At 47.0% G+C, this 24139-nt stretch overlaps 1 protein-coding gene across 8 annotated transcripts in view; it reads right to left on the bottom strand.

The window, feature by feature from the left end:
• The window catches only part of NRXN3 (neurexin 3), a 1402093-nt gene that overhangs the window by 488123 nt on the left and 889831 nt on the right, over positions 1-24139 (bottom strand). The gene's annotated exons all lie outside the window — the stretch shown is intronic.

The raw sequence follows: 24139 nt of genomic DNA, 5'->3' as shown, positions 1-24139 counted from the left end.
TTAGGGAGCCAAATTCACAAATGGGCGAGCCGCACGCAAATAGGCTCACTCAGGAGAGCGAATCAGTGAAGCCCAAACACTCTGCAGAGGCAATGGCTGGCTCCTGAGAAAGGAGGGGCTGGAATAGGGGGCTGGCGTCCCACCCCCTCCATTCACATACATCTTTCTCTCACTCACGCACGTCCCCTCCCTCTCTCTCTCTCTTCCTGGAATCTACTCTGGCTAATGATGCTTCCTGACCGGCTATTTTCCTTATACTGAAATCATAATGTAAGTCACAATTAGCCTCACTAGGGCCAATGCAGGATTGTCCCCTGAAGTCCATTTATTATTGCAAACAAATACACAATAAAAATCAATCAAAAAGAGACAAAAGTCATGAAACCAAAGCCAAGAGCCAATCCCCATGCAGGCATAGGAAGAAAATCAATTGCTGATACTGACCCAGACTTTTCCGCCTCAGAACCTCCAAGTTTAAAGGGATGGTTCTTGAAAGGAGTATCCAAGCACATCCTCTCATCTGTCTGTCTAACTGAGAATGCACCTGTCCCCAGCCTCCAGCATTCGCGGCGCTTCAGTATAAATGGTGGCAACGAAGAGTCGAACCACACAAACGGAGTTGGGAGCCTGATTTTCAGACATGCTGAGCACCTACAACTCCAACTGAAGCCAGTGGGAGAGTCAAGTACTTAGCAAACCTGAGAGAGAGAGAGTGTGTGTGTGTGTGTGTGTGTTTCCGTCCTCCTGAGGTGAAATCAGGGTGGACACTTCGCCTAGTCTATAGATACACAGGGGCGAGATGATGGGACATTCCCGAGCCCCCGCCGGGCAACTGGGCACATTCCAATCCCATCTCATCCCTTTGCGAATGACTCTGGAATAGAATTACAGGGTTTGTATCCCCAGTCACTGCGAGGAGGAAGGAAGAGACGAGGCATCTTCCTAACACAGGGGAAAGAGCTGAGAGCAAAGCAGGAGGACAGGAGGGGAAAAGCCTTTTCTCTGAAACTCCAATACGGAGAGTGGGAGCCGGCAAGATTCGTCAGCCTGGCCTGTGGTCTGGATACCCAGCCTTCCGATCAAAAGGAGAGAAACTGTCTCCCCTCTCTGCCCCCGTTTGTTTGACAGCTACAATGTGCCAGCAGCGAAGGGGAGGGGGAAAGGGAGAGAAAAGAACAGGGGAGGGGAGCGACACTGCCAAATGCGGTGGCCATCTGTGACACAGGGAGGAGGTTTACATCGGCTCTTCCTCAATCGGATCCCACCGACGGTCTGCACAGCTCAGGAATGATGCACCAGTGACTGGGCAGAGAGGGACTCTTCGGCGTGCGGGCCATGCAGTCTAACTTTGTAGGAACGCTATAGGAAGCAACAACGCGGCATAACACTGCTTTGAAGAGATCTAGAGAGTTCGCAACAGTAGCGGAGGGGGAAGAGTGAAATTGCCAGGGGCAGGCTGTTGTGTGGGGAAATAGGTTTTCTGCTGTGATTTGAAATTAGTCGGAAGAATGGACGGGCTGTACAGATGCAATCTACTGCAGATGCAGAGCAGAAGGCTCTCCCCCCCAGCAGCTTTAAGCACAGTACATAAGCACATATAACGACGCCCTTTATTAACTGAAGTACCGTCCTAGCTTTTGGATATTCTTTGCTAGATAAAGGCCTATGTGCCTTCAACTACCTTCTTGCACCAGAGCCATGTCGCAAGCTGGGATAACTGTGCTCATTAAACCTCTACATTGCTTTGATACAATGGTGTCTGTTATGTTTCTGCAACAGTGGGCTGCGTCCAAACCAGTGTGTTTGCACTGAACCCTCAGGGAGCCAGAACCTTAGCCAAATGGTCAGATTCTGCCTTTCATAAATAAGAATTCTATTCAGTACTTACAGCACTCTTCACTCAGAGCTTAAACTGCATATCAATTTGCATTACAAATATCTCCATTTAACACGGAGAAGCGGAGACACAGACAGGTGAAGAGATTTGCACAAGGTCATTCAGTGCATCTGGGGCAGACCTAGATATAGAACCAAGGTCTCCAGACTCCCATTTGGGAGCCCTAACCACTAAACCACACTGCCTCCCAATATCATTATTAGTCACCACCCCGGCTTGTAAATAAAGGAACCTCTGCGTGTCTGAGAACTTGCATTCTGTTGTCAGGGGGGAGGGTGCACAAACAAACCATAAGCCTACTCAACTCTTATAATAACCCTTCTAATTTCACAGTTATTTATCACACAGTCAGTGTTTTTGGAAATCGATTTTGATTTGGTACAGTGCAGACATAAGGCATTTGTAGATGGAACTCAGAGCTACTTCACTGAGATACAGTTGAGAGGAATAACCATTCCTGATACATTATGATCATTTCAGAATGGGCAACTGGAACCTCACACCTGGAGTTTTTATTTTAATATGGCATATTTGTAATTTATTTTCTCGTTTAAGCTATCTAAAGCAGTGGCTAGAGCAGTCAGAAACTCATCACTGAGGGTTGGAGGAAGTTTTCCAGAAAGCAGAACTATTCGCGTTTGCATTTATCTAGCAATCATGCAGGGAACTTGAAGAGCTTAACAAATTAATTAAGTTACAAATAAATTAATTTAGCCTTACATCCCCATGAGGTGGGTATTATCCCATTTCAAAGATATGCAGAGTGAGGCACATTGAATTTAAATGAGATAGTGGAATAACTGGGAATAAAGAAGCAAAGAGTCCTGAGGCTTAGCTCTGTTCTAATCACTAGACTACACTGTCTCCCAAAGGTTGTTACAGAGCCTATGAGCCCTGTCTCCTGTTCAAGGCACTAGCCCCCAGTCCTTTTCCCAAAAAGTTCTGACCCACTCAATTCTAAGGTATGATCGAGTACAAATTACAATATCTTGAAATGTTTGTCTCCTAGTCAGATTGTGGGGAATTTAGTCATTCTCTCAGAAAAGATTTTAAAAGGTAGCCCCATCACCAAACAGCTTATTTCTAAAATACAGACAATATATTTTAAAATAACTATCCCTGCCAATGATCAGGACAGTACAAATCAGCTGTTTCATGACCACACTTTCTCTCAGTGGCTAGTGTTCAGAAAGAGACAGAACGTATTGCAAGCTTGGTCACTAGTTCCCTCAATGACAAGTGATGGCAGGTTTAGAAGATTTAAAAACTAAGGGCCTGATCCTGTTCCTGCAGAAGCCAATGGCAAAACTCTTTTTAACTTCCATGGGAGAAGAACAAGTTTGAAGAACTGTACTAACATTAGCCTCACGTACAGGCACAACCTCTGGGAAACAGCAGGGGAGTTTCTTCTCCCTCTCCTCCCCTCCAGCTATGCTTGCACTAAGGGGTAGAAAAATAGAAAGGCTTCCTTCCCTTTCTGTAAAACACACACTCCTCCTGCTGCTAATCCCCATTTAATGCCCTCTTGGACCACCCTATTCTCTGTCTTCCCATGACCTTACTCCATTTGTGCCAGTCGACTCCCGGGCGGCTGCAGCTGGCACAGCCTGCAGGGGGAGGAGGGCAGGGCATAGACACTGTGGCGGTCTCGCATCCCACCCAAGCGCAGTCCCCCACACTTAGGTAGCAGTAGGCATACAGCATGGGTGGGGGGTGGGGTAGAAGACAGAAGACACACCAAAGAGTTTGGTCATCACTTAAAACTGCCCTATCCTGGGTCAGGGGCTGCACTGGGCCTGACAGCCCCCAAATAAGGGAGGTGCAAACCACCACCCCTTTGTCTCCATTTGGCTAGAAACTGGTGGATCAGTTGCCTTTGGGAAACAGGACAGGAGAAGAAACAACCTGCACATTTTATTTTAATTTTATTTTATTTTTAAAGGGCAAAACTGTGAAGGCGGCTATAAATACATCAGTGGGTTCTGGTGACACCATAAGTCACTCTGCCTTGCTTTATTAGGTGCCAATGGGTGTATTTACTGCCCTGTAATTCACAGTCCACCCATTTATTTAGCACCACCATTGCAGGAAGAGGGCAGATTTCAATTGCATTTTCCCCTCTCTGGTGATCAGACTAAGTTTATCGCCACAAGGAGAAGTTTTAACAGCAGTGTTCCCAAGGGATTTACTTGCAAAGGAGATTCGTAGTTTTCCCAGATGCATTGAGTTTGGTGCATGAGAGATGTGTTTTGTATAATGAGTTTATTCTTTAAATGGGGGTGATCGCTCTCTGTCACAATTCAATGAGGTTCATATGTCATTATAAGTTTAATTTGTGTCAGGTAAGAACACATCATTTCAGATGCTTGTGTGTCTGCAGAACTGGGATGGATGTATCAGGGAGACAGGCTCCCTATGGTTGGAACCACCATGGGGATAGTTTGCCTTCTGACAGTTTGCTGTGCTGACCAGATCCACAAAGAGCTGCAAAAATGAAAAATGATGAAAAAAAAATTACATCTTTTCAAACCTCAGAAGGGATCTGATTTGTATCTAGTTCTGGAGAGGCTCTTACTTTAGCCTACTTGTATAGTTTCTAATATATCATGGCTGTCAATCACTTTGGTGCACATACGGGTCACTCAGAACCTCACAACCACAGAGAGCACCCAAAACACACGCTCCTAGCGCATAAGTCAAAGCTAATGGGGTTTCTCCTTTAGCAGTACTGGGCCTCTGACACATGGTTGAGCAGTTCTGATTCCATCCAGCAGAGGCCAATGGTGAAACATGCACATTAGCCAGATCATTACTCTATCACTGGGATAAGAGAATCAGATAAAATAGACATGGACTCAAAACCTCTCTCCAGACACAAAATAAGTCTCTCAGGGTTCAAAACAATCCACTTCATTTTGTAAAAATGAAGGGGGGGGGAGAGAATAATTTCTAGTTGTGATCTTTATAGAAAGGATTGAACAAAGCAAGGTAGGGATGGGGCTGCATGCTTTAGAGAGCTTAGCACTGGATAGAGACTCCTTCACCTCTTGGTGCCTGAATCAAATGCAGCTGAGGATGGTTGTGACCAAGGGTTCTCATCAAATGGTGGTTCTTCAGCACCCCATTGGGAATGAGCTGTTCCCAGGGTATCCTAGTGCCCAGGTGTCCACATTAAAATTGTCCCTCTTGCCAGAGTCATAGAAGGCCAAGGAGCTGCAGTGTCCTGTCATCCCTAGAGGAGTGTCCCTCCAGCTCAGGACTGAGGCACATTGACAGCCTTGGAAACCGAAGTTCTTGAGTAAAGTACAGAACAGGTACAGCAAGACAACAGCTGTGTCAATCTCCACTGACTTAAAAAAATAGAAAAGGAAAAACCCAGCACCAGAGCTCCTCTCCTCCCCATCAGCCTGCCAGAAGCAGAGCAGTACCATACCCTTTTACAGCAGGGTTTCTCAACCTGTGGGTCGGGACTCAAAATTGGGTCACCAGAATGTTTCAAAGAGTGGCGTGGTCCACTCAGGAGGACAGTGCCAGACCTGAGCAGGGCTGCAACCTTAGAGGTTGCAACACCCAGAGCCAAGAGCCACACCCGCCAGCCCCACAGCACAGGAGCTGCAGGAGCTGCCATTGTGGGGTGACTGGCCTGGCCTGCAAGGTAAGCGGAGCCACCAAGCACCTCAGCCAGGCTGCCTGCTCCACCATGGGACCTCAGAGCGCTGCCTGGAAGAGTGACAGGACTAGGCCCCAGCTCCCTGCCCTGGAAAGGGGGGAGAGGCCTGCAGGGAGGCACTGATTGATGGGCTGGTGCTGCATCCTGGGCCTGCTCCAGCTCCCCTGCAACTATGACAGGGAGAGTGACACTGCCCCCACCCCCCCGCCCCAACTTCGAGAGTGATGCTGCAGGTACCCCTTAAGCACCCCCTCCCACTTTATTTGAAACTATTTCAATAAATTATAGCTTTGTTTCAATAAACAGATTGGGCTAAATTTAAGTGACTGTGGCTATTAATGCAGTCAAAATCTGGCAACCTGCCTGGGGACCTGAGTGAAACCACCCCATGGCCTCCACCCCCAGACTATTTACTGGGTTATGACAGGACATAAACATTGATAAATGGGTCCTGAGCCCAAAAAGGTTTTAGAAACACTGCTTTACAGGACAGCGTATCATCATTCTATAAAGATCATTGGTGGAACAGGGTAACTGCACATCTGTCTCCCTCTCTGACGCCAAGAACACATGCTACACTGAAGAACACTACTGGGCCAAATTCTACATATTCTCACACAAATGCAACTCTCATGCGGTCAGTGGGGTGGGTAAGGTTTAACTTATGGCCCATTATTTTCAGGACAAACAAGCAACCTCCCCCCCTCCCCCAAAAGGGGGACAGATCATTAAAATGTTAATTTAGCATCAGTGAGACATTAAGACTGAGTTACAGATATGCTTAGGATTGTCCTCTGTCTCCCCACATCTCAGGGGAAAGAAACACACCCAGGCCCAGAAATGGGATAAGCAGCCAATTCCATCTTTGAATGCCAGCTACATTCATACCAGCTAAAAATCTCCCATCAGCATAACATTATCTTACCATCATTGCCTGGGTGCACAGACTGCCACAAGCAATGAGTATGGAGACTTGGGGCATGATTCCACTCTCATACCAAGGTAACTATTGAGCAATTCAGGGAAGCCAGTGGAGTTATGTTTTTGTAAGTGAAAGGGGAAGCAGGCCTGAGGAGGGAAACAGCAGCTGATCACAGCTCTGGGGGTTGGTTACCCCTGAGTTGAAGCCATGCTGCTGGCCCATGGTAAATGGAAAACTGTGTGATAGGCGGTGCAAAGGTAACTGTTAGAATCAGAGGGAGGTTCAATTCTTTAAGTATCCAACCTTCTCATGACTGGAATTTTTTCCTGAGATTTCTCTACTTCCACTTCCTGTCCTGGTGGAAACAAGGTAGTGCAGAGGTGGGTAGAAATTAATCCAATTTTTATGAACCTGAGATATGGATTCTGAGTTTGACAATTGGTCTGATCTGTCATTAAAGTTCAAGTTGGTTGTTTCTTGGTCTGAATCAGCCCTATTCAAGGCACCATTTGGGAAGGCATGTTTGTGCTGGGCCAGTCTGAGGAGCAGAGCCCAGACTTTTTGGCCAAGTCTTACTGGCCATCAGGGCCGGATTTCCCATTAGACACGTGCCTAGGGGCACCGGCATTCTAGGGGCGCCTAAAAATTCAAATTCTGCTGCTCCTGATCCCAGCAGGGGGCAGGGCCAGGGCCAGCTGAGTGGGAAACAGCCCTACATAGCACTGCTGGACCACTCCTCGCTTAGCCCGGCAGACAGAGTCGCATTCCAGTGGGGCTGGTGAGTACAACCTGGGGGCAGCACTTGAGAGAGTGGGTCTCTGGGTAGTTTTGTGGGGGGGGGGGCTCTGGCAGTGGGGCAGTTGTGGGGTGCAGTCTGTATGTATTGGGGCACTGGGCAGTCTGTTTGGGACTGGAAAGCTGTGGTGGAGTTGTGAGGGGGGGTCCTGGGCAGTGGGACGGTGCGGGTATCTGTGGGCAGAGAGGTGCTGGACAGTGGAACGCCTAAAAGTCAAGTGGCAGGGTGCCTGTGGTGGTTATGAGCTCCGAGCTGCTGCGGGTGGCGGGGGCACCCTGCAGCTCCTGGCTTCTGTGGGCAGGGGGCTCCAAGCCCCTACGCCTAGAATGTAAATCCGGCCCTGCTGGCCATATGATTTGTGAGACCTCAAGGTGATGGAAAAGGTTAGAAATCAGGCCATGAGTTTCCTCTCCATCTAGTCCCTCTGTCAGATAGAATCAAACTGTATGTCATTGATCCATTTCCCGAAAGAATGGGGTAACAAGTGCCTTGCTTAGGTTCAGCCCTGGGTGGGGTTAACATTTACAAACCCCACCCCCCCCCGGCAACACACACAGGCAACATGGTAGAATAAGCAAGGGAGTGTGAATATGGTTTGTCTGCATTCTGTCCCCTTCTCTACATCGGATTGTGGTGGGGTAGATTCAGCTAGGAGATTGAACAATTATTGCCCTTGCCTTCAGCACAGAAGCTAAGGTTTGAATGGAGCACGAGGAAAGAACTGTGGTCTGTACTTAGGACTTAGCTAAAACTGTCAAGAATAAAGAAAACTACAGAGCAGCAGACTTCCTGACAACCTCTGCAATTTGCATGATCTATATGGTGACTAGGGCAAATTCATCCCCAGTGTAACTTCCACAGCTCAGACTGTATCTCTTTTGTGGATCAATAGAGGACTTCAGTCTCCAAAGTCCATCATTCTGGCCCCTTTTGCACAGGTGCTAAACATGAATTCTGATATATTAAAATTAATGTCATGACTTTTTAGCCTGGGAGGAAAACGCTAGGAAATTATTTCTGATGAGCTTTAACTCGGAAACTTAAACAGTGCCTGAAAGCCTGGATTAGCAAGTGGTGGGAATAAAGATGGTTAAAACGTCAATTGCAATAAACAGGGAATTATTTTAATTTTTATCCACTAGAGTGGAGAGGAGATTTTTTATTTTCCTTTGGAGCTCAAAGAAACCTTGTCTGATGCAAAAAATGAAATGCTGGAAAAGCTGTTGCTTTTGCTCCTTTAAATTGGCTTCTGTGCTAATGAAAAGTGAACTCCCTAATGGACACACTGCAAAGGCTCCCCTCTGCTTTTCCTCTTTCTTCCCACCTATCATCTTGCCTGGCTTTTGCCTGTAATCACCTGCTCATCTCACAGCAATAACTGCCAGGTGATGTGTGTTTGCTGTGGCCTCCCCAGACACTAAGAAAAGAAAAGAAAAGAAAAGAAAAGAAAAGAAAAGAAAAGAAAAGAAAAGAAAAGAAAAGAAAAGAAAAGGAGAGGGGGAGAAAAATCCTTCAATGACACAAGTGTCTCACCGCCAGCCAGACAAAGAGTGAAGCGTTTCCTGTGGCCCAGGCTGTTCATGTGGGAGCTGCTGATAGGTGTAATTTCCTAAGATGTATACCTTGTCAGTGTGCACAAGATGAACAGAAAAGAAGGTCAGAGCAGCCAAAACTGAAAGATTGGAAGGACAAAAGGAGAAAGCAGGGAGCACCGTTGGGCTGCTTTTAACTCTCACAGGACAGATGCTGCATTGTCTGTGGCAAACCTACACGTAGGCACAGCTGATAATGCCTATGTAAAGAACCCCTCTTCCCCTCACTCAACACTCACTCCCCCTTGACACTCAACAGATGAAACCACCATTGTGCAACTCTATCAGCCTCTCCCTGGGTGTGGCTGACAGTGACTCCCCTCCTCCCCAACCATGTTATCACCATGTTATTGACTATGCAGGGGAGTCTATAGCATAATTGAGCTAGCAGAGCTCTCAAACAAAATAAATAACCTGCCCCCCCCCACCTACAGAGAATCCATATTATCACCCTGCTAACAATCTCCAGCTATCATCTGTAACATGGAAGGTATCATGCAATGTCGTCACTGGAGCTGCAGGTGCATCTCTCAGGAGAAGATGCAGAGTGTAGAGCTTGGTCCCTCTAGGGTTAAGATAGGACTAGAGAGAAGACAGGATAAAACTAACTGCTCCCTGCTGGTACCCCTAGAATATGTAGAGCCTGATCCTGCAGCTTCCAGTGATTTCAAATGGGCACGTAACACACCTATGCAAAAACACCAAATAGACCTGAACACACCGCAGCCTCATTCACAGCAAACCAGGGGATTCCCTGGGACACTGAGTCTCCAGCAGGGAAGCTGACTGAACACACAGAAGGGAGAAACATGAACCACTTTAAAAAACAACAACAACAACAACACTCCTTTTCCTCCAGAACAGCTGCACACCCTCCTAACTCAGGCTCCAGTCCACATAAGCTTCTTTAATGCTTCAGATCCCAAGAGACTCCAGCAGTTTTCCTATCCCATCAAATCCTCCATCCCTCAAAGGGTGTGTGCACGTGCAAGTCACATGGAGGCAAACAAAGTGTCTGCTTTCTCATCCTAGATGCTCCCTTTACCCACCACCCCTGTATCTGAGCATAACAAAATCTGCACAAAGGAGTGTGTGTGTGTGTGTGTGTGTAGGGGGAAAAAACCCTGCAGCAAAACCGCACTGGAGCTGCAAATGCTTACCCCAGAGTTTGCGTGAGCGTCCAGCAGGCAGTACCTTTAAGCTCTAGGCACCTGTTAAAAGTGGGAAGAGGAAACAAAGAAGGGGAGCGAGCAACACCCTCTCTCATTGATACGCTGTTAACAACTGATAAGGCATAAACTGTTCCCACAATAATTGTGCTACTTATTGAACAGCAAGGACAAAAAGCCCTGGCTACTTGTTGCAGAGCCAATGGAAAAGCTAGTGCTAGGGATGCAACAGATGCTGTTTGAAGTAGCCAAGAACACACGCAAACAGGCTTCTCCTTCTCTTGCCTCTTATCTGGTCCTCCAGCTCTGTCAACCAGAGACTGCCACAGAAGAAGGGGGAGTGGGGAACCACCCAAGTAAATGCCTGTGTAACACTCAGAGGCAGCTCACTTGAAAAGTATCAACTGTCATTCCATTGCTTTTGAACTTTGATCAGTCACACAAAAGCCCTGTGCACCTGGGGTCATCCCCTTTCCTCTTCTCTTTGTTATAAGAAGGCCTGTGCATATTTTTAATTGGATGTCACCCTCCCCCCTTGTCTCTTTTTCACACTCTCACCAGCCCCTAAAGGTGAGCACTCAGGAAGACCAGGCCCAATCCATCAGTGTCTCCTGCTGGATGGGGGCAGAAATGCAGTTAGTGCTATGAGGCAGGAGTGAGAGGGGAGCAGCCTTCACAATGACCCACTGTTCTCCACTTATTTGCCCTCTCCACCTCCACATTCTGCTCTCCTCCTGCACAGACAGAGCTTATGGCAACGCTAGCTATAGAAAACCCTAAAACAGGTTAAACAGACAGACACGTGGGCTGTATAACAATTTTCCTCAGTGCAGAGATGCTCCTTACCAGCTACCAGCCCCCACATTGAAGTATCAGGGGCTTATTGATAAAGAGGACTCCATCTGATACTCCTGGCTGTACTAAAAAAATGCTCCCACGTTCTACAGTAACACCCAACTGCAGAATAGTGTTTTGACCAGACACGGTAGAATACTGTAGTACATAAGGAAACCTTTAGAAAAAAAAGTTTGTAGTTTTCTGCAGTAACAGACCAAATCACTATAACTTGAAAAACAAACACCCCACTGCCTTAGATCTGTCCTTCAGAGGAGAGGTGCCCAGTGCCGCTATGGTTGATCAGGCATCATTGTCCATTGCAAAAAGGAATTCTTCTAGTTCTGGCAACAAAAGCTAAATGGGCTGAAATACAAACAGAGAAAGGTTTCAGAGTAACAGCTGTGTTAGTCTGTATTCGCAAAAAGAAAAGGAATACTTGTGGCACCTTAGAGACTAACCAATTTATTTGAGCATAAGCTTTCGTGAGCTACAGCTCACTTCATCGGAAGTGAGCTGTAGCTCACGAAAGCTTATGCTCAAATAAACAGAGAAAGATCACTTCCCCCTCCAATATCTCCATAAAAATTGCTTTGGTAGTACAATCAAGCAATTGATTAATTATTGGAATGGCACAAACAAGAAGGAGAAAATGGTTTTGGGTGGGTCAAATTAGCATGACGAAATTAAGCAAAAGGACAATTCAGAAGCAGTGTGAGGAAATATTTCTTAATTATATAGGGAACAAGTGTAAGTCCTGGAAGTCCCATTGCTTGGATGATTTAAAACTGGACAGGACAAAGCACAAGAGAATAGACTGTATGAAACAATCTTGCACTAGATGAGATCCAGTAGGTCATTTTCATTTGGAACTTGGAGGATTCTGTGGCCACTATCAGCAATTGCATTTATACAGTACTAATCACCATCACTATTGATTTAGCTATTATTAACTAGCTGTAACAAATTGAAACTGAGCAAAAGGAAAATTTAACCTATCAGGACAGATTTCCCAATGCTGTTGGTGGAAAAGTTTCTCATGGGAAGAGATGGGAGCGCCATCATTTAGGAAATAAGAGGTCAGATCTTCAAGAGCCCAGCGCCAGATTTTCAAGTGTTCAACACCCACAACTGGGGAACGATTTTCAAAATGGGAGTAGAATTACTTTGAAAATCTGGCCCTGCCTTTGGGTGTCGAGCCCTTGTGAAAAATCCAGCCCTTTTCCTCCTTACTTCTGAATCAAAGCACCATGATTACAATGCTGCTCCACAGTTGGAAGATTTGCTTAAGAACGTTACTTATAGGAATGTACCATTCTCATCCTATGGGTTTGTAACTCACCTAGCACATTTTAGGCATCACTACTGCAATGTAAGTCATAGTAACAGAAATGGTGATTGAGTTTAAACTAGACTCTCAGCTAGACAAAGTGCTGGAGACTCTCCTGTAGGGAACAATCCTGTACTGGTCATATGGGCTAGGATGGCATTTAATAGGTATTTTTACCTTCATCCATTTTTCTCCTTTCCTATCTTCCATTTTTATAATTGCCCTTCTCATCCTACTCCCACACACACGTATAGGCTCACCCACCCACTCACTCTCCTTTCTTTCCTTGCCAAGTAGGAGCACCCTGCCTAAGAGTCAGTCATTTGCTGTCCACAGACCTGCTGGTGTGTTTTTCTAAATAGCAGACATCTGGAGGAACTATCTGCTTCTTACACATTTCTCAGCATGAATGAAGGCCAGGAGGGAATTTAGCACCAATTCTTTTCAAAATATCTTCGGTCTCCCCTTCTTTCCCCTCCCAGCAGAGTTTCAGGAGTCCATCCTCAGCTACATAAGTGGATTGGCTTCCAAAACCATCCTTCTTAAGAGAATAAACGCACACAAGGGGGAGTGTACCACCCCTTACATCTCTATTGTCTAACAGCATTATAATTTTGACTGGTTTTTGGAAAAACAAGTAGAGCCAAGGATAGAATCCAGTTATCTTGCATGGCATTCAGCCTCCTTAACACAAGACCATATTTTCTCGGTCCCCTGCCTCATTCACTACACACCTATCTTCTGTAGCAAATAAGACAGGAGTCCTACAGACAACAGCGTCATTCGTTACACAGCCCTGAGCACTATCCATGCTGTACAGTGAATGAGGCAGGATCCAAAATAGCATGTGATTAACGACTGTCTCACAACGCATACACACAAGAGGCCAGAATTAAGTTTGCACTGACAGCTTAATTCTGTCATTTCTTATCTTTTGTGTACTTGACTTGGCAACTTAATGATCTTTGAATGCAGGATTTTTGTTTGTGTTTTGTACAGATCACATAACAATTTAAAGGGGTATACAGATACTTTATTTAATGCACAATTTATGCAGTGAGGAAATGCAGCTAGTATGTCTGTGTCTCAAATGGCCCATATAACTGAAAACTAACTCCTAGCACAGTGATGGGCACCATAGTAGAGCCTGAATAGATTAGATTAAACTACCGGTGCTAGAAACACATGGACTGAACTATTTTTCACTTTCAGTTGATGCCAGGCACCCTGTCATTCTCCTCCTATCCCTTCCAAAGGGTTCCCGTTAGCAGGTTGAGAGAATTAAGTTAAGTTGACTCACCATTATTAATGGGTCTCTCTAATTCAATTGTGGCATGTTCAGAGAAAGCCACCTGCCTTCCCTTCCAGCAGAAGAGGATGCTGAAACACTGCTGACCTTTTGCCCAGCTGCTTTAAAAGTAAAAATTAGATGCACCTGGCCTAGCAGTTGTTTCTGCAGCCACTCCCTAGGATGTGGAGTAACAAGTTTCTGTAGGGAGCATGCTCTTTTCGGAGTCAGTGCTAACCTTATTGTCCTAGCATAGTGCTAGGGCAGGGGTGGGCAAACTTTTTGGGCCGAGGGCCACATCTGGGTGGAGAAATTGTTTGCAGGTCCAGGGCAGGTGGTTGGGGTGCGGGAGAGAGTGTGGGGTGTGGGAGGGGGTGCGGTGTGCAGGAACAGGCTCAGGGCAAGGGGTGCAGGGTGTATGAGGGGGCTCAGGGCAGGGGTGCAGGAAGGGTGCGGACTGCAAGAGGGAGCTCAGGATAGGGGGATGGGGTGCAGGGTGCAATGGGGGCTCAGGGCAGGGGTTCAGGAGGGGGACAGGGTGCAGCACGGGACTCGGGCAGGGATTGGGGGGCAGGAGGGGTGCAAGGTACAGGCAGAGAGTTGGGGGGCAGGGTACAGGAGGAGTTCAGGCTCTGGGGTGGCAGCGGTGCACACCGGGGCCAGGGCAGGCTCCGTGCATGCCTGCCCTGGCCGCACGGCACGCTGTGCCACTCCAGGAAGTGGCTGGAACCAAGTCCCTGCATGGCCCCTGGGGGAGGGGGCAGCACAGGGCTCCGCACACTGCCCTTGCCACGCCTCCAGATACCTCCCCCGAAGCTCCCATTGGCCTCGGTTCCCCATTCCCGGCCAATGGGAGCTGCGGGGGGTGGTGTCTGGAGGCAAGGGCCATGCACGGAGCCCTCTGCTCCATCCGCCCCGGCCCCAGGGACATGGTGCCGGCCGCTTCTGAGAGCGGTGCGGGGCCTGCGGCACCAAGGGGGCAATCCCACGGGCCAGATCCAAAGCCCTGATGGGCCAGATCCAGCCCATGGCCCACCCCTGTGCTAGGGGATGTTGTGATGCTGGCAGTGGGTGCTCATGACTCAGAAGGGGACACTAGTCATTACTGACCCCAGAGTGAAGCTGTAGGAGGTACTGGGTACTCAGTAAGTGGGGCTAGTGGCAAGGAGGGAATTCAAAGTACGTACCCCATTTAATTTTAGGTAGTCTCAAAAAAGAGAGTTTAGGACTAAATGAGCACAAACCCCGAGCCAAGTATAAACCAATGTAGTGATGTCTTGGGTCTGCAGGAATTCTGAAACCATAGGTCTGAAAGGGATGAACTTCCATATTGGTTCTTCTGTGTTTGTACAGTCCCTAGCACACTGTGGTCCTGGTCTCTGCCTGGGGCTCCTAGGCACTGTGGCAATACAAATAATGAATCGGTGAGTGAAGCTTAAAGATGGCAATTTCAACACCAGCTTGGTTAACTATTTCCCTGATGATCATTTTAGTAGAATAATCCAGCTCAGCTGCTTCATCTGCAATGCCAAACTATCTCTCCCCATTCCCCAGGTGCCAACTGGCCCTTCCAGTTTCCCCCACTGACCACTCCTAGGGTGTCGTTACTCGCTGCCTGTGCAGAATCTCTGGCATGCTAAAAACTGAAAATGTGGGGACAATGTAAAACTGAGGTAAATATATTCAATTTACCATCACCACAAACGCAAGGAAGGCTGTGCTCATTATAATATTCATATTGGTCTTCGATCGCATAGACACCTCCACTTTTTAACACTACCTGAAGCTGCCCCAGAATTTCCTGAATGTCACCAGAATACCTCAGATCTTGGGGCCTTCCACAGAATGTAGGTCCAGTTTGCCATAGAGTACACAAGGCATTTATTATATCTAAGTTGCAGTGCTTTTGCAGTCTCAATGGGCCTCTATAAACATGAGTACACCATCATGCACACCCAGTTTGCACTCATATATATTCAGGTGAGGCACATAGATAAGATGTGTACACACTCAGCCACCCACCCACAGTAGTTCACAGTTTATACACAGGAGTTCAAATACACCTGCAGGCACACACATATACATGGACACAAAGTTGTAAACATGCACAGACCCACATACATCCCCATGAGCATGTACATAAATGCATCCACACCCAGAGTGTGGACAAGTACATGCATCCACACACACGTTTAACCACATAATTACAGGCATACTCACAGATGCCTAGACATCTACAAAGGTGCTCATGTGTGCCAAGGAGAACATATATGCATCATACATACAAATGCACAGTCACTCCCACATCTCTACAGCCAGGGGAACAAGATGCTTCAGAGCAAAGTGACGATCACCAGCTTCCCACCAAGCACATCTCAGATTTTCCCTTGCAAAGGGAGAAAGCTTAGTTGTCAAACCCAGTAATAAATGCTTGTCAAGGCTGTTTCTGATGGGATATAAAGGTGGTGGCAGAAGTGGGGGCCACCACAGTCAAACTGCACAAGCTGAACTCAGAGCAGGGACGAGTCAGTGACACAAAGATTCTTCTCCCCTCTGTGTCTCTGGGAAATGATCAACAAATCTTTCAGCGTAATTACTCTCTTAGGTCTGCTGGCCATGCTCTCAGGCCTGTAGTAGACAGAAGATGCTCCTATCTTATCTCAGATTAAATGTGCCTAGTGAAAGTGATCAGAGGCTGGGGTAACCATTATCTTTCCTCCTTAGAAATGAGGAGGATGACTCCTGTCAAGGCCCTTTACTGGCTGTGATAGTGCTCAGCCAATATCAGTGGGCAAAACATTTGATGTGAACAAAACAAAGCTCCGTATCAAGCAATCCTCTTTTATTTTTGTTTGCTCTTCTACGCCTGCTTAGTGAAGTGGCAAGGTGCCAGATCCTTTTTTAACTTGCACAAATGTGTCTAAATGTCACCCAAGAGCCTTGTTAGGTGAATATCTTGCCAAATGTATTTTCCCCTTTTTAAAAAGCATTTAAAAAAAATTAAAGACTCACACTCTTGCCACCTCCCCACCTCCCATTCCCAAAGCCAGATCACATGCCCAGCCCCCAGCATTCCCAAGATCTGCCCTCTGTGACAATCCAGAGTTGCACTCCCTATAGTCTGCTGCAGCAGCTTTCACCTCTTGGTGCAGAACATGCCTTTGCCCTGGGGTGCTGGGAGGAGAGGCCCCTATGCAGATAGAGTGAGCAAGCCTGAAGGGCATTCCAGTCACTGTACAGCAAGGCTCCCTCCATTTAAAAAAAATATTTGGAAGCACATTCATTTTATTTTATTACCATGAGTTTGGAGGTAGAGAACGGTGCCCAGCTGACAATCCAAAGAGTAGGCAGCACTGAGGGTACTGCAATATGCTCCTTTTGCGCGTTTGCTACTACCAAAGAGACTGAAATCTCCCCTGTAATGTCCTGGCCCTGCCACAGACACTGCAGTACAGGAAACTTCAGTTAAAGCATCTGGAGGAGGACAGTGGGAGTGGAGAATTCCTTGTCGTCAAAGGAAACCTGCTCAACTCCTTCAAAAGAGAAGTCTAGGAACTTACATTCCTAACTCAGCTGGACTCTAAAAACCATGCACTTAACAGAGACACTGGTTTTATGACCCATTACAACAACTTGTAACACACCCTGCTGTCTAGTAACCCTCCATTGTCTTAGACTGCAGAGGTGTTCATTGTCCATTTCATTTTAAGTCCTCTCCTACAACATGTGTGAGCCCCTTACACTAAGCAATCTGACCCACCTTGTATATAGCTTGGACATTCTGGTTACCTTCCCCAGACCTGAAGAAGAGCTCTGTGAAGCTGAAAAGTGTGTCATTCCCACCAACAGAAGTTGGTCCAATAAAAGGTATTACCTCACCCACCTTGTCTCTCTCAGTGTGAGTGGAGGCAGTACAAGCTTCCCTCTCCATCCTGGCCCCTGCTGCCAGTGTGACTTTTTCAGTCAGCTGTTCCGCAGTCCAAGCCAGGACAATGATGATGGTTGCTATAGAAAATTGTGAGGAAGACAGCTAAGGGTATTCTATGTGGTAGTGTAGTAAGTCTGGGAGCTAGAGAGCCAGGGAGAATTAGAGTCTGTGTCTAGCAGCCTCTTTGAACAATCTCCTTTCCACTTAATACAGTGGTCACCAACTGGTAGATCGCGATTGACTGGTTGATCCTGGAGCCTCTGACAGTCGATCGTGCTCTCCGGCTGCTAGAAATCTGGCGGCGCAGTGGGGCTAAGGCAGGCTCCCTGCCTGCCCTGGCCCTGCACCGACGTTCCTGCGGCCCCTGGGAGGTGGGCAGAGGTCTCCGTACACTGCTCCTGCCTGCAAGCACCGCTCCCACCACTCCCATTGGCCAGGAATGGGGAAGTGCGGCCAATCAGAGCTGCGAGGGTGGTGCCTGCAGGGAAGGGCAGCGCACAGAGCCACACCCCGGCCCCCCCTAGGGGCCGCAGGGGCATGCTGGCTGCTTCTGAGAGCGGGGTGGAGCCGGGGCAGGCAGGGAGCCTGCCTTAGCCTTGCTGTGCCGTTGACCGGGAGCCACCCAAGGTAAGTGGCGCTCGGTGGGAGCCCGTACCCCAATCCCTAGCCCCCTCCCAGAGCCAGCACCCCATACCCCCTCCTGCACCTGAACCTGCTCCCAGAGCTTGCACCCCTCACCCTCTCTTGCACCTCAACCCCCTGTCCCAGGCTCAGCCCAGAACCCCCCCAACACACAGACACTCCAAACCCCTAGACCCCAGCCCAGAGCCTGCATCCCCTCCCGCAGCATGGTGAAAGTGAGTGAGGCTGGCGAAGAGCAAGCGACGGAGGGAGGGGAGATAGCATGTGCAGGGCGGGGCCCCAGGGAAGGGGCGGGACAGATCATGGATTGCACTTTAATTCAAAAAGTGATCTTATGCATAAAAAGGCTGAAGACCACTGACTTAATACAACTAAGTCATTCCTCTTCTCCCCCATGGGGGGTGCTACACTCCCTCAGCCTTGGTCTGTAAAGAACCATCTCTAGGCATGAATTCCACATTCTTATTATACATCTGGATTGGCATTTACAAAGATCATTTTGTGCTTAGCTCACATTATTTCCCTCTCAGGAACATTCCTAAACGCCGGAGACTGAATTATTGACCTTCTCCTGGATGGGAGAAAAGCACTCAGGGAGGGTCACCCCAGTCTGACCCTCCCTGGGGGGCTGAAGGTAGGACTCACAGCAAGTAGTGTGTATCCCATGGGACGTTCTAGAGTCATGTAGAAAAACTGTGACATTGCATTACAACATGGGCAACCCCATATTAATGAGTAACCAATGTTGTATCATCGTGTGATGCAACTGAACCAAACAACGCAACATCCTCCTGTCATGATGCTGCCTAAAGTGAACACAGGCTCCTAACTGTTCTGCATGCAGGCCATTAGAATTAGTCCCAGCCCCTCAATTTAGGGACAGCTGGCAACTCCTAAGATGAACCCAGGTCTATTGGAAAGTGATTGACCCCAGGCAATCAGAAGCACAGGCCACTCCACTTAGATCTGCTTTGTTCTGGACCATTTCTGGATTTGTGATACCTAACTGAAGAGGGACTTTCCACACTGGAAGAAAGGGGCATCATAAATGCCAATTTCCTTATTGCCAAGCCTGCCTCTCCCAGCTGCTTGCCCACTCCCAGCTGGCAATGATAGAGTATTCCATTGCAGGTCCCACTGCAGAAACTCAATATTGCCAACCCCAACCGTTCAAAAATCATGAATCAGACTGGAATAGAGTGCACTCACCTCCCAGGAGCACCCCCTGAGTGTGTGCGCCTGCACTCTCTCTCTCAGTTTGTGATGGGTTTTCGGTGACTCAGCCCTCCGGCCGAGTCTCAGATAGTTATGTGATATAAAAACAAAGTAAACCCCCTCTGGGTACAAGTCCAACAGGGGCCTCTCTCGGTGCCCTCTGTAAAATCTCTCTCAGTTTTTCCTTGCTCCCTTATAGAGCGGTGCCTCAGGGCTCCCTCCCTGGAGGCAATGTCTTCACCCTCTCAGCTCCTTTCTGGCTGCAGCTCTCCAGCTGCACCACTACGGTTCAGTTCCCCTTCTGGGGTTCACCAATGTCCAGGCCACTTTCCCAGTGGGGGTGGGGGGAACCTATAGAAAGTAGCCATCTGCCATGTCCCTTTAAATAAACTACATCACTGCTACAATTCCTGGGGCCATTTCCCCACAGTTCCAGTTCATTCTTCGCCTTTACTTCAGGACCTTGTCCTGATGGCATCACAGCCCAGAGCACCATCCACACTCCTCCAGCTCTAGCAAGGTACAGATCTTACACTGACCCCGCAGCTCTTCTTATACTAGCTTGCTGAACCCTGTTTGGCTGCTTCCTCCACAGCTGCTCTAGGCAGCTTGGAGGACTTCTCCATTCCCCTTTTCTGTGGCAGGTTGTGGAAGGACTGCCAGGCCTTAAGCAGGGGACCTCCGATTTAGTCCGCCTGTCACACAGACCCCCCAAATTCATGAGATTGGTTAAAAAGTAACATTTGAGGGGGTTTTGCTTTGCCTTCTGGTTTTTGAGCTTTTGACCAGAGACAAGCTTTTGACAAGCTTTTCTCCGCAACCAGAAGGACTAGAAAACTTTCATTAAAAAAAAAAAGTAACCAGAGATCATCACATAAGCACGTGCGTCCAGGAGCTGGAGATGTCACGTAAGAAAAATGTGAGCTGGCATGAGACTCAATCGAATTGTGAGCTGGCGATGCTGAGACATCTCATATTTAAAACCCAATCAAGTTTCTCAGTCAGTGGAGCATTTCAATGCCTCTCTTCTGCAAAGGCATATATGTGCAGAGGGAGGTTAGCATGATACGCCAGTGGATCAGTATTTACTTGGTATGATCTCGGTTATCATTAGACAGACTTGTCCTTACACTCAGAAAAGGAGACGACAAATCAAGGTCATTGCTTTGGCGCGGCAGTGCTAATCACTAGTCTTCCCATTTAGCTGAACCTTAACTATGCAACAATGTTCTCTCTCTCTCCCCCTCCCACCAATCCTTCCACCACCACTCTGTATCTCTTTCTTTCCCCCCTCATCTGACCATCCACCTGCCTCTTTTCTCCTCCTCCTCCTCCTCTTTCTTGCGATGGCTCTATCCCTGTTTCATTTATAGAATGGAGGAGCCACTATGATAGACATGTACCTTTAGCTCTTTATCCAGCAGTACACAGTACCTCCCACTATCTGTATATATTTCCTGTCCGTTGTTGCCTGTTATCCCCTTGTGTCCCCTTTCCCCTCATTAACTCTCTTGCCGTAGTGTGCTTTGGGATGCACTAAGCAGCCCTGCTCCCCCCATCCATCTTTTGCAATGCCACGGTCTTCCTACGAGCCCAGGGAATTTTTAAACAGGGATTTTTATTCATGTACTTCTTGAATTTTGGCCCTCTTGCAAGGTTGTAGCTCTGCCAGGTGACTGCGGAGGCAGCGTATGTAACCCTGAATGCTCCCAGAGTGGCAGCCCTACAGTAACTCAGCAGTGGAGGGGAAAGAAACATCCAAGCTCCGGAGGCTAACATTTGGCAAAGAAGATCAGTTTTTCTGCTGCCTTGGAAATGATGTATGGATAAAAAGGCTTTTCACAACCTGTAGCCATTCTGCCCTCCACTGCCTGGAAACATGCATGGGATATAAATTGCCTCATAAGGAGACAAGCTAAACTCCGCTGGCCTAAACTGCACCTGCAAAAAGGGTGCACACAACCCCACTATACTGCACCAACCTTTGCACATGTAATCGGGTAATTGTGCACGTTAGGCCTCATTTGCAAGGGCAGTCTCTGTGTATACATGTGACAGTGTCAGAGTGGACAGATTCAAGGTGAGAGAAGGGCTCCACCTAATTTGGTTTATTCCTTTGGGAAAAGATTAAAAGTTTAGACACTTACCCAGTGCTCTTTGGTAGAAAAATGTAGCTAGATATCTCCTGAGAACTTGTTCTCTCATAAGGTTTCTTATAAGCTCTTGTTCCAGCTTGGCTGGAAATAATGCAAAAATAGCCCTTTTCATGGTGTTTTGGTGCTTTGGGGCTCAGCTGAAATCTGGCAGCAATGGAGAAATGTATGAAATATCTTAAAATGAGGTTCTACTCCGAAAGGGCCTCCATCAAATGGCACTGTGGGGCCCACATCTTATTGCCTCTCAGTAACTTTCAGTTCACATGCACTCAATTTACAAGTAAAAAGATGTTTTCCCCTGTCAGCTCTGTGATCTGAAACAGAAGCTGGGGTTTGTATGACCATGTGCACTGTCATCAGTAAGAACAACTCTGCAGGACAATTGCTATCTGAAGTGACACCTGTGCAATCTCATTGCTTTTAAATCCTACTTTGTGACACCTACGCTATCCCGCTCTCTTCAGATTATGCTCTCTGCAGTCCCACTAACGGGGTTGTGCAGGTATTAGTGAGATCATAATGTGTCTGTATTACTGGTGATGATGCATCTGAGAGAAAGAAAGAGCCCAGCTTGATTCTCAGATCCCTCAGAGGAGGGTTGGGGGCACCAGGGGTTAACAGACTGGCATTTAGAAAATTCATCTTTTTATTCGCCAGGTGAGAGAATCTGAGCTGGAAATCAGTGGGAGACAATGAATATAGAATCCCGCAATGCCATTATTTTCAGGGTAGAATTGCACTTTCAGCCTCACAGCACCCCTGGGAAACAGGTAAGTATTATTAGCAACATTTTACAGATGGAAAAAACTCAGTCAGAGTAGTTGAGTGATTTTTCCAGAGGGTTGTAATGCAAGTCAGTGGCAGAGCCATGAACAGGATCCAGGAGTTCTGACTCCCAGTTCCCTATGCTATTCCTTATACTACACTAGAAGGAACATAGTTCGCTCCATCCCTAATGAAAAGCAGATCAAGAGTATGGGAGATAAAGTATTTTGTTGATCCCCATAAATCTGCATTCAGACCACATAAGTATCTGTAGAGGGAATGTGTCAATGTCTATGAATTAATACTATGCATTTCACACTGATGTGAATGTGCAACATTACTTGGCCTCAAACTAGATTAAATAATTGTGAAGAAAATTAAAGCAAGGAGTTTATCTCCATAATAAGCTACGTGCTAAGTACATTTTGTGGCCTGTTAGGAAAGACCTGAAGGGAGGCAGTCAGGAACTGTTAAGAATTAGCACCACTTTCTCTTGTCACACCAGGTATTCTGGCAAACTTCAGATTTTCATGGGGAAACTCCCTGACAGAATGCTAATATATCTACATACCACCACCAATACCCCCTCCCCCACCCACTAATATGCCTACTTGGCAGATTTAATTATAACCACTGTTCATACTTGGTACATTTGAGCATGATTTTTCAAACTTTTGTAAAGCCTAAGCTGGTTAGAAAAGAGAAAAGTTCTGCTGATCATTACATAGTAACACATTCACAGTTACGATGCTAGACACCAACCCTATCTGGAACTTCTAGCTGGTAGCTAGGATAGAACATAGAACCTTTTGCTCTAGGAGCAAAGGACCTTGCTATCTGACCTAGGGGACTTATACAGCACATTTCATCCGAATATATCAAAGCACTTTGCAGATATTAGATTCACAACATGCCTGGAAGTTTAGGTATTATTATCTCCTACTTACAGAGAAACTGAGACACAGAGACTTACCCAAGGTCACAAAGTGAGCCAGTGATAGCTAGAAATAGAACCCAGGAGTCCAGTCTGTCAGCCCTGGTGTCTAGCCACTAGACAATGATGCCTCCCTTACAGTCCATGCCTCGAGTAATGGCAATTATAATGGTTATTATTACAGTAACACCTAGAGCTAAGCTCTGTACTAGCATACAGTAAGAGAGAGTTTCTGCCTTTGCCATTTTAATTCTGCCCCCGGTGTGAGTGCATTATGATACAGTCTTTAATTACATGATCACATGCTATTTTTCCCCACAGGGTCCCTACCTCATTCAGTGCACAGGATAGATGGTGCTCACTGAATGAGCAGCTATTTAATATTCTGTTTTATTCTCATTGTTCAACGTGTGGCCCCAGATCTTATTTACTGCACTGTACAAACCCTGCTCTAAATACAGAATTTAGAATTTCCTCAAAGGCTTTTCCGCAGTGCTTATCACTACAGTGTCTGAGTGATTCACAAATCATTAATTATTTTCATAACACTCTTGTGGGGTGAGGGTATTTATCTCTATTTTACAGATGGTCAAAAGATTAAGATTAAGGTCAAAAGGGTCCACTAGTTTAGGTGCCCAATTCGAAATACTAGGGCCTTATGTTTTTTCAGAGAACTTAGCACTATATAGCACTTTATATGCTCAAAGCACAGCTCCAATTGCTTTCCATTGCAGCTGTGAGGTTCAGCACTTCTACAAATCAGACCCCAGGAAAATGAGGAACACACAATTAGTTACCACCTGTGAAAAGTCTGGTTGTCCTGCATCACACAGGAACAGAATCCAATTCCCCAGGGCAGCATTCAATGGCCTTACCTATAAGGCCATCTTCTCTCTTCATGTAATTCCATGCCTCATTCACTACACGCTTTCCAACACCAGGTCTCTGAGACCTCCTGCACTACAATTAGAAGGACTGGGTGGACCACGTGGCGCTTGGCC

Source organism: Lepidochelys kempii, chromosome 6, assembly GCF_965140265.1.
Source record: "Lepidochelys kempii isolate rLepKem1 chromosome 6, rLepKem1.hap2, whole genome shotgun sequence".
Classification (NCBI taxonomy): Eukaryota; Metazoa; Chordata; order Testudines; family Cheloniidae; genus Lepidochelys; species Lepidochelys kempii.
The sequence above is the reverse complement of the archived record's forward strand: the minus strand, read 5'-3'. Positions and strand labels throughout refer to the sequence as shown.